At 35.2% G+C, this 12,358-nt stretch overlaps 1 protein-coding gene across 32 annotated transcripts in view; it reads right to left on the bottom strand.

Moving 5' to 3' along the window:
- dlg1a (discs large MAGUK scaffold protein 1a) overlaps nucleotides 1-12,358 on the bottom strand; it is a 220,569-nt gene that overhangs the window by 157,483 nt on the left and 50,728 nt on the right.

The raw sequence follows: 12,358 nt of genomic DNA, 5'->3' as shown, positions 1-12,358 counted from the left end.
AAACTTATTGATTGACTTTACAGAAATGGTACAATATTGTGATATATCCTTATCAGGATATGAAATGAATTGTATCAAGATATGAGTTAGTCACATTGCCCAGCCAACTCCAAAATAGCTCAAACTTCATTTTCCAGAAGGGCCGTTGTAAAACTTAAGTCAAAATAGAGTGCATATTTGATCACAACTTCATATGCCATTCCAGTGAGCGCAGCGTACTGTACTTCCTCTCCCTGTGTCTGGCCTTTTCCTGCTGCGATCCACAGGGCAGACAGGAACGAGACACGAGATCATCACATCCCACTTTGACACGTACTTCAACCTGGGAGATGAAGAAAGAGCTGACATCTGAACAGACAGTGTGCTGTGAGCAGAATTAAAATAGTTTCTGCCTCTTGTCTCTCTAGGAAACATCATGGCCCTCACTCCTCCCCAGCTGTCCTCACTGCAAAACCTAAAATTAAACTTTCAAAGCGCATTGCTGCTGCTCATCCAGAACTGAAGCAGCCTGTGTTCAGTCACACTCAAGACACCAGATGACAATACAAATAAAGCAAATTAAAAAAAGTTCTAGGGGTCACTTGCAAAATGTTCCCTGAAATAAACTTGCCTCAAGCTGAATTGCTAGAATTGAAAAAACATTGTTTATTTTTGCTACAATGAAACATTACATACATAAAATTTTTATATTTATTTTTTTTATTCCATAATGTCTGTAATGCAATTCTGACTTCTAACTGTGTTGTAGATGAGAAACATGTCAGACAGCAGACTGCTTCCCAACCAATCACTTGCCGTCTGTGACAATATGCGTCATGTCATTGTGAAGGCAATCCTAGCAACTGATTTCTGGAAACCAACAAGTCAAAAAAAAAAATTGTTACAGAGTGGGGCTGCATGATATTGGAAAAATCTGATACTGCAATGTTTTATTTTGCTGCAATAAATATTGCAACATGAATACAGATTCACAAGATGGTTTGAATAGCTGAATAGCCATTATTTCTGAGGAGTCTAACAGTATTCATATAGAGAAATTGAACGATCACAATGTAAAAAAAATGCTTTTCTCATTTTGCTTCGTAAGACAAAATATTGTTTTGTTTCATGTTAAAAAAAAAGTCAAAATTAAGATTTTTTCCTGAAAACAAGCAAAATAATCTGCGGTAAGTAAAATAATTAAATTTTTGCTTTGAAATGTACATTTGGACTAGAAATAAGACAAAAATTATAAGAAAACCTTTTTTGCATAAATCGAATAAATAATTAAATACACTGGACCCTTTTTACTATGGATGTCCAGATCTGTTCACGCGATCGGAAATTGGGCCTGATCATTGAGTTTCTCAATAGCGAAGCCATCATAGTACAGCAAATAATTTTTTTACAATCCCATTTGCTGAAATAATAAAAGAAAAACTCCACAATGGTGTTATCAAGACTTTCAGAAAGAGGCAACAAATAAAATAAAATTGTATTAAATTGTATAACTGTATAGACTGATAGGGACAAGAAGAGAAAACAATGTCAAATTTACTGTCCTGCTCATACACTTTGCTTTACAAATGCCTTGACAAGCAATAATTATCTTTTTGCAATTTGATGCAAATGACATAATACATTACTAAATACATAGAAATATGTTTTTTTTTAATGCACCATAACATTCTTATGAAAAGGGTCCATTAATTTTTGTTACACCTCCAAACATCATATTTATTTGTGCCCAAATGTTTTAAATGCTCTTGAAATGCAAAGTTACAGGCCTTAAAAACACATTCAAATAATAAACTTTCACACTATTATGGTTAAACAAATGTCAATATTGTGTAAAGCCCTACAACAGGAGTCGTGTGTTTTGCAGTAGAAAAGATGCAACACCCCACAAAAAAGAAAGAAACCCAAAAGTGAACACATTCCTGGACTGCACAAAATAAATGTCCATATAGAAAATCATGGTCCACATCCAAAGAGACCTTGAGGCAATTGTGTTCCTTCAATCTCACTGTTTGCAAGCTTTTTATGAAAGAGCATCTGTGCTCATATTGGCCGATGTAACAGAACCCATTGTGGAGGACTGAAAAAAATGAAACATGCTAATCTTGCTATGACACACTAAATAAAATAAAACTAATTCTTGTGTGTCTGCAGCTATTTCATTAAAAAATAGCATTTCATTTAAAAATCTCTTCAGCACCTTGAGCAATTGAACCAACTTGAAACTTGAACTAATCTTGTGCAATCTAAACCCATAATAAGTGTCAAAGCAACATATATATAAAAAAAAAAATTTATTGGATTTGCAATTTTTTTTAAAGATAAGTGGTTGCAAACAATTTGAATGGGCTGAATTTAAACAAACAAATTAAATTTAGTAATGCTCAACTTTATTAGTTTGTTTAAATACAGCCCATATAGATCTTTTGCATCCACTTGCCTTGCCTTGTAAATCCAATGAAGCATTTATTTTTTTTAAATGTACATACACTAGAAAAAAATAAAATAAAATAAAACGATTATGCAGTTTATTAACATTAGTGTTTTCGTAAGGAGCCTTTAACGTCCACAGCCTGTATTAAAGTGGAAAATAGTTCATTTAATTAGAGTAGGCTGAGTACACACTAAAATATAGTTGTTGTTTTTTAAGTGCATGAGATTTACAAAATGTTACAGACCCCAAACACCTACAGTGTGTGGTGTGCCACCACTATGTAACATACAGAAAAGTTCTGGATGTGAACACATGAAATCTCACAAATTTTACTGAGACTTAAGAATAAACAGAAAAATATATGAATAAAAATGCATGCTGTTGCCACACATTGACAAACTGATCCTCCATCTCTGCCATCTAAATGTGTTTCGCTTTGTGCTGCAGCATAACTGTGTTTCTGTCAGCTTGCTGTTCTGATTGGACATCGTTTCATTTCACGCAATAATCTCTGACTCATATGCGTGTTTGTCACACACACATCAGGATTTCTGGTCAGCATTTACGATAAATATTTACAATTCGTGATTGGAGCACCTCAAACATTCTTAAAAAGCAGATTAAGTCACTCTTAACACACCTCACACCACAGGAAAATCTGATGAGATCATCTTTTCAACCACCGAGCTAATCAGGACACTACCTGTCGAAAGAGGAAACATCATCTGAAAAAATCAGCCTGATTATCTTGTGGTGTGTCTAGCCCAGGGATGGGCAAACCTCGAGGGATCCTCGGGGGCCGGTGTCCCTGCAGAGTTTTGTTCCAACACTAGTCAAACACACCTGAACATGCTAATTAGTGTCTTTAAGATCACAAGAAATCTATAAGCAGGTGTGTTTGATTAGGGTTGGAGCTAAACTGTGCAGGACACCGGCCCTCCAGGACCGAGTTTGCCCACCCCTGGTCTAGCCTTACTAAAATGCTCTTCGCACTGAGAAAAAGTATATATATTTTAAGAAATCTTCGATAAAAGTTTCTTTGTAGAATCCACACTGTAAAAAATGCTGGGTTCCATACAATCCCTTCATCTCAATGCAAATCGATTAAGTTAACTTTATGGTTTTCACAATTTTAAGCTGATTGAGCATAAAACAATTAAGTTGTCCATAAAACAAACGCAAGATTTGTGTTGTTGCAGCGTATTTTCTTTTAATAAGTATTTTGAACAAACAGCAAAAATATCTTTTGAGTGCAAAATGCTTTTTCTAGACTGTAAAAATGCTGGGTTCCACATAATCGATTTGTGTTGGGACAACATTAAGGAATTAAGTTAACTTGTTTTGTTTTAAACAAAACAATTAAGTTGTCCACAAAAGAAATCAAGGAGTTATGTTTCAGCAGATTTAAAATACAGTAAGTTGTTTGTACAAACAGCAAGCATCTTTTTAAAGTGCATGGCACTACTGTTAAAAACAAACAAACAACAGCAATCAAAGAAAAAACAGTCTATATTTCTAAATGTTTACTTGCACCCGCAACAATTAGCTTCAAAGAATAAAAAAAACTGTTTAAGTTTTGATCAAGCGTTAGTTAAAAATAAACAAGAGTAGGATTTACTGCACAAATGAGGAGCGCAACTCCTAAATAACCAAACAAGCACATATTTTGTTTTTGTTACACATCAAAAAAGGAGACGGCTGTCTGTTTCTTGGCAGCTCTCCCTTGAGATGACTATAATTATCTAGCAGGAAGCCAGCTGTGGGTCCTTTATGAGAAAGCTCTGTATCACTGTGAAGATTCAGACTGGACAAGACTGGAACAACAGCCATGAGCAAATGCTGCTTGAAGACATGGCGAGAAATAAAAGAAAGAAAAATAATCTGACCTCAGATTTGACCTCTTTATGACAGTGACAAACCTCTTCTTCATTAAGAAATCAAATATGGAGAAATTTGGCCTCTTTACTCGTCTACCAATACTGCAAAATATTTTTTCAGCTGATTAATAATTAATTTTTTTTACAGTTTTAATTATTATCGCATGAGGATTTAAGTACAAAAATGCAGAATATACTAGATATTTAGATAATATTTTAAACTAACAATAGTCTTGTATGTTATAACTTGTATGTTACAAATATTATACGAATGACATGTAAAATAAGTAATAAAATATTAAAGAAGCATTACAAATAAACAACTACTTTTCGAGGTATCGACCTTATTCTTGTTTTGGCAATTGTTTTGGAACTTCCGATTCAGTTGACTAAGGAAGAAATGATTGAATAATAAGCCGCAGAAAACAGTGAAACTACTTGCTCTACAAACAAGGGTTTGCATGACTATAAAGACAAAGTCGAATAATATAATAAGAAAAAATCAGTTTCCAACCTCACGCAGCATAACGAGCTGTTTTTAACATCTAAAAATCAATGTAAGTGAATGAGACCGGAAGTCTTGCACCAAAAAGATTCAGATGGCAGCTCCTGCTCGTATGCTACGAAAAAGATGAATACCGTGGTTTGGAAAAGTCCAGGTTTTAAAACCAACAAAATCTTGTTATACCGTTCCTACAGTACATGCAATGTTTGGACAAAACTAAAAACCACCCAGCTATACAGAGTACAGACAGCCTATAACACGCTGTCTGTATAAACACACACACACACAGACAGCGTCTCACTCTCTCTTCCATTCACACACACAGACACACACACACAGAGAGAGAGAGAGAGAGAGAGAGAGATAGAGACAGCACAATGCTCTCTCTCTCTCATTCGCACACACGCATACACAGCAACAAACAAGTCGGGAGCCGGAAGCGATAATGTTAAACCGCCCGCTCCAGTCCAAAATTAAACCTGTTACCGACCGCTCCCGCGCTTTATTCGAAAATTTATTCCCGCGCCACAGCAATGTGGTCGGGTCCTACGGACAATTTAGCCTACCCAATTAACCTGACCGCATGTCTTTGGACTGTGTGGGAAATCGGAGCACCTGGAGGAAACCCACGCGAACGCAGGGAGAACATGTAAACTCCACACAGAAACGCCAACTGAGCCGCGGATCAAACCAGCGACCCAGCAACCTTTTTGCAGTGAGGCAACAGCACTACCTACTGCGCCACTGCTTCGCCCCAAAAACCGTTGTTTGTTCAAAAAAAGTTTTGTTTTTTTACCCAGACATTTTTAAAAAAGAATATATTTGAAAGCAGTAATACCATGAAATTGTGATTATGATATCCAAGTTTTCATACCGTCAAAATCAGCCCATGCCTAGTCAGCACAGCTATTTTTATTATTTTTACTTTATTTATTTTTTTCTTCCTTCCTATTATTAATTTTTGATTTATTTACATTAAATCAGGTAGGAATGAAATGAAGCAGTCAACATTAACAGGACATTCCATTTCTTCTTAAAATATGCCCTTTAAAAGCATTAAAAAAAGTTTTTAAGCCAGAAATCTTGTATTCAGCCTTTTTTTTCCATGGAAGCTTATAAATAATGCATCTAGACAGGCGAAGAGGTTTGAAAATTGGGTGCATTACCTCTAACTTTCAAAAAGATTCAGTATTAATGCGTTGGAATTGGACTGCAAGTACGCTGTAATCCTTTCTAAATGTTACAATAAATAAAACATACCATAATGCACATCCTTCCAACGCTGACTTGACTCAGATAGCATTTATCAGTAGTCAGAATAAAGGAATACATAAAAGCTTGGAATGACACAAAATCGTTTTACGTGTTGTATTCTTTGGATTTAAAAAAGGCATTTATACTGGGTGTTACTTGTTTGAGAATCATTAATTTATTTACAACACACACCTAGAAGCAAAAAAACATCCCATTGCTCAAATTTGCTAAGGGTTAATTTTGCATGCTTAAAATCTAGTGTGATCAGAGAAGAAAGAACTCAAAGCAGTGCTTATTCTCTCCAGGTCTTCCTTCACATCTTCCCTTCTTTCCTCATACATGGCCTTGTTACATCACATGCACTCTAGGCAACTGCATTGTAAGATGTTTTACACACTTCAGTAGGATTCCCTCTGCTGCTCTAATAGCTTATCAACAAAGAGGGTGATCAATTCTAGCATGCCTTACGTAACGAATCGCTAATGAATGATGCTCATGTGAGAGCATGTGGAACTGCCGGTCACAAAAGGAGCTTCACGGTTAACTGACTAAATGGAAAGTGCTCAGTTATATAAGTCAATATGTAAAAGGATCCCAACTGCCCAATGAAGATCTTCAAGATACAAGAGTACATATCCAAGCTGGAAAGCAAAGCTGTCTTTTTTACAGGAATCTGCAGGGTAATTATTCTAATTGATTTAATTTTTACTGGTTTTCACCAAAAATAAACTGTAAAAATAAAGGTGATGCTGCACTGCAATGCCCAGCAGTTTCACTCTCCCACCGGCTGTCACTGAGCAATGTGAAGCTCTGTTCACACTGGACATGAAAAGCAATGCTCTGCGCTATGACCCCTTTCATTTCAATGGCTTGTTCTGCAGAGGAGCGCACCGTCAACTAGCTTGCGCACACGCCATGATTCAAAATAGTTCAGTATCCTGCTCTGGATATTCTGCTCAAGCACCATATCTTTGCATATAGCACTCATGCTAAGCAAAGTTCACTTTAATAATGTGCAGACAGGACATTTATATGCAGTATACTTGTTCCTGCTGCTGGCAAGTGTTTTCGTGGCAATGCTGATAAAATGATGCATCTCAACTCGTTCAATGTCAAAGATTTTTTACTGTGCTTATAAGTATAATACAAGTTTTTGAATAAAGTTTAACAAAATAACTTTACATTATTTAATAAAGCAATACATAATTATCACAAAGAATATTCAGTTTTAAGCCATGCACCTAGAATTTTCCCTTTTGGCCCAGATTTTTCATTTTAAGCGCAGTTCAATGTAATCGCTTACATACTAAAATATTATAAAGTATATTTAGAATAAGAACTATTTATTAAAAAGGACATATTAAAAGACTATCTTTAAGTATACATGCATGCCCTTAAAAAATTAATTAACTATAATGTTACACTTTTTACTTGGAACTTTTCTTCTTCAAAAAAAAAAAAACAATTAGCAATTTGTCAGCAAGATTTTACATACATACACACGCTCACATACATGTATACATATACAATTCGTCGGCCACTTTATTAGATACACCTGTCCAACTGCTCGTTAACAACAATTTCTAATCAGCCTATTATGTTGCAGCAACTCAATGGATTTCAGTATGTAGACATGGTCAAGACAATCTGCTGCAGTTCAAACCGAACATCAGTATGGGGAAGAAAGTTGATTTAAGTGACTTTGAACGTAGCATGGTTGCTGGTGCCAGACAGGCTGGTCTGAGTATTTCAGAAGCTGCTGATCTACTGGGATTTTCATGAACAACTATCTCTAGGGTTTACGGAGAATGGTCGAAAAACAAAGAAGATATCCATTGAGCAGCATTTCTGTGAGAACAAATGCCTTGTTGATGCCAGAGGTCAGAGGAGAATGGCCATACTGGTTCCAGCAGATAGAAAGGCAACAGTAACTCAAATAACCACTCGCAACAACAGAGGTATGCAGAAGAGCATCTCTAAATCCTCAACATGTAGAACCTTGAGGTGGAAGGGCAGTGTACCCATCTTCTGATGGCTACTTCCAGCATGATCATCAATAATCAATGATTTCTTAAACATGACCATGAGTTTACTGTACTCAAATGGCCTCCACAGTCACCAGACCAGATCTCAATGCAATAGAGGACCTTTGGGATGTGGTGGAACGGGACATTCGCATCGTGAATGTGCAGCTGACAAATCTGAAGCAACTGTGTGATGCTATACTGTCAATATAGACCAAAATCTCTGAGAAATATTTAGGATATTGAAACTATGCCACAAGGGATTAAGGCAGTTCTGAAGGCAAAAAAGGGTCCAACCCAGTACTAGTAAAATGTACCTAATAAAGTGGCCAGTTAGTGTATAGTGTAAACACGTACATTTCATTTTTGTTACACTGAATGGTGCTAAATGATGACACCTTAAAGCAGAAAACTCATTTGCATTTCTATTGTCCTACTATTATGCTTAATTTGATGCAACAACAACACAGGACATCTCATCTTTGACCCATATACTACTTAAATAACGTGTTTTTCTGATATTCATTTGTAAGTATTTTCACTGGGTCATAGTTTATCAGCAAGTAACAGCTGTTAAGACCAGCTCTGTTGTAAAGAAACCCATTTCATACAGTTTGGCATTTTAATTTTCACAGCGGTATCTATTTAAGGAGGCATTAGAGTTTGATGACAAAGACAGCAGGTGGGGAAAGCGGGAGGAATGAGGTTGATACTGAAACCTAATAAACAGCTCTGCAGGCCAGGGGAAAACAAGCTGTCCACAGCATACCAAACATCCTTCCGTCACAATCTCTGTCAGAGAAGAAATTACTATGGCACGCATCTGCTGACCTTTACATCACATCTACCAACCTCTGTAGCTGCCAACATGAGATCAAGTGTTTCTGAAGCCACTGTAGATGCTCTAAATCCATGATAAAGCAGTTTAATGTGTATTTATTTAATGTAGATTTATCACTGACAGCGGAAATAAACAGAAGCTCAATCAATCATAGACAGTTGAAGTCAAGATTATTAGCCCCCCTTAAACGTTTTTTCTTTTTTAAATATTTACCAAATGATGTTTAACAGAGCAAGGAAATTTTCACATTATGTCTGATAATATTTTTTCTTCTAGAGAAAGTCTTATTTGTTTTATTTTGACTAGAATAAAATCAGTTTTTAATTTTTTAAACACCATTTTAAGGACATAATATAAGCCCCTTTAAGCTATTTTTTCTTTGATCTTCTACAGAACAAACCATCATTATAAAATAACTTGCCTAATTACCATAACCTGCCTAGTTAACCTAATTAACCTAGTTAAGCCTTTAAATGTCACTTTAAGCTTTATAGAAGTGTCTAAAAAGATCTAGTCAAATAATATTTACTGTCATCATGGCAAAGATAAAATAAATCAGCTATTAGAAATGAGTTATTAAAACTATTATGTTTAGAAATGTGTTGAAAAAAATAAACAGGGGGTCTAATTATTTAGGGCGGCTAATAATTCTGACTTCAACTGTATGTGTCAATATGTGCTTTAGTTCACAATTTTGTAAAACACCAAAAACATACTTTGACTTTTACATAACATTTGACTGCAGTTATGGTATAATAATGGTACAACATTATTTGTTCCTTTTCACACTAATGATATTAACAAGGACATACTTTCAACAAATAAAGTAATATTTTCATGCCATTCTTAGCAAAACACCAATAAATACCACAAAAACAACTTAATGTTTACGATTTGTAATTCAAATATGTTTGCCATGGAGTCCAGTTAAGCACGATTAATTCCATAAAAGAAAATAATCTATGTAAAATCAAGGTACACCTATGTGGTCAGAGTACCCTTGTCTCTTACGCTTGCGTTCAGAAACACTATTGGTTGGGTTTAGGGAAAGGATTAGGTCAGAGGTTTTCTAGTAGGGTTGCATGATACTGGAATTTGTACCAATCGATAATGAAGTTTCAAAAATGTCCATTTCCAGCTGACGTTTGAGCGCCATTGAGTATGTTTTTAAACAGCGCTGATTTGCCATTGTGTTCACGTGATCAACAGAAATGACAGTGATTGGTCATGAAGGTCATCAGTTCACCAAACTCACCACTGTTTACTGAGTGTAATTACAGATACAAGGACACTGGAGTGTTTCAAAGCCAAAATTCATCAGTGGATCCCTCGTATGTCAGCTTACAGACAAACCAGCTGATCAACGTGACAGAACATAAATCGAATACATAAGTTAAAAGAAAAGAGCAAACCTTCATTTTACACAAGAAAAAAACAAGCATATCACACACTCATTCAACACTTTCTGTGTGGCAAGCACATCCCAGGATTAAATCAATGCTATGCAGAGCTCAGCTTAACTTCATCTGACAAATGCTTGGGGTTTAAGCAAAGCAAAGAAGCATCTGAGGAAGGATTCATGTGTGCATGTGAGCTTTAATTATCAATGTGGAATCTTGTGTATCCAACAGGCTTCACTGCAGTCAGGCGTCTTTAAAGCCAGATGACAGCATGGACAGAGGTGCTGTATTATTTAAACAACCTTCAGTCCCCTTCCCACAAACCTACTCCAATTTTTATCTCTTCGGCACTACAGTAAACCCACCAGACCAGATATTAGCAAGCTGGTTCTTATTTTAAAAACCTGTGCTTAATATATTATGCTGGCTCTGATCAGGAAATGTAAAGCTTTATTTTCAAAAATAAAAATAAATAAATAAAACAAAAGTTTTGAATGAGTGTGTAGGTCAACAAGAGATGTAATAATTGGTTTATAAAACAGGGGTCTTAAAATGTCTTACAATTCAAAACCAAAATTGTAGGCCTTAAAAGGTCCTACATTTACTGAAATACTGTGTTGTAGTTCTTAAATCTTTTTTTAAACGGGTTTTAAATTGGTGTCCAAGCGACACACGAGTGATGCACAAGCATTTTCCAGGCACACCTAGTTTAAAACATCTTAACTTTTCCAAATACGGCGAGCGCACCGCAATTCATGCAAGTAGAACTAACCAATTCTGCTTTACCCTTTGTATGGAATATACACATTTCAGTACCAGCAGACTAATTACTGTACCTCAGATAAACACAGCACACCCAAACACTGCAGTGTTGTTTAATTCTCCTTAAATTTGTATCAAAGCTGCAGCAATAGTTTGTCCATTTGTCATCCTCTGAGAAAATTGTTGACGTTCGCCTACTGTAGTTACAGAAAAATGGCAGGGGAACGCGAGTGCCAGCACAAAGCGCATTGAAAGTGGTGAAGGAAACCACACGCTCGTGCTAGTCACTTCAGGTCGAAAAAACAACACACGCGAAAATGAGTGCCATATAGCAGCAGTGAGGAGATTGTAAATAAAAAAGGATGTTAGGATGTCGCCACAGTGGCTTTTTGGTTTCTTTTCTTGTGCATCCCAGCCACTAGCACCCAATATGAAAAAGTCCTAAATTTACAGTGATAATGTATTGTAGGTCCTAAATCTTTTTTTTAAACAGGTCTTAATTTTAATTTATTCGTATTGCTACCCAATCTGGCCAAAACCCAGACAATCACCAACAATCCATCTCAATAAAACTTTAAATTTGTTATTTAAAAAGGTCATTTTTAACTCTATTTATCATAATGGTATAATTATTTTCCTTACAATAACGTTTGTTTAAAAGATCTCCATGTTTTTACTGCTGAGGACACAAATCTGGACAGATTTTTGTCAATAGATTTAGTTTATTAAAGTTTTAAAAACTTTTAAAACATTTGTTCATTTTTTTTTTTAAGGAAATTTTATGTTCGGAAAAAAAGTATATGGATACAAGTAGAGCTTGCTCGTTTTTACACAATATTTAAAATATTTAGCTAATAAATAACATCTAAAATATTTGAATTGTGTATTATTAATGTATAATTGTATTATTAAATGTAATAAATTATAAAAAAAATTTTGATAGGTCAAATAAAAATCTTTTCCATCTGGGCCATTTGATAAAGCGTTTTATGAGTCTAAACATTAATTTATAATGGTCTAAAAAATGTACTTTAAAAAGTCTTAAATTTAACTCTGTGAAACATGCAGAAACCCTGTAAAAATAATTAATCAATTAGTTTACAAGAGTAAATAAAGTAAGTGTTGGTAAACAACTACTGAATACAGCAGTTAGTAATATAGGTTCTAAACATAAGCTGCCCTTTTTTTGAATTAATGTACAGTTGAAGTCAGAATTACTAGCCCCCCCTTTTAAATTTTTTTTATTACTTTTTAAATATTTCCC

This window comes from Danio rerio, chromosome 6 (assembly GCF_049306965.1).
Source record: "Danio rerio strain Tuebingen ecotype United States chromosome 6, GRCz12tu, whole genome shotgun sequence".
Classification (NCBI taxonomy): Eukaryota; Metazoa; Chordata; class Actinopteri; order Cypriniformes; family Danionidae; genus Danio; species Danio rerio.
This window is presented reverse-complemented; position numbering and strand designations above follow the sequence as displayed.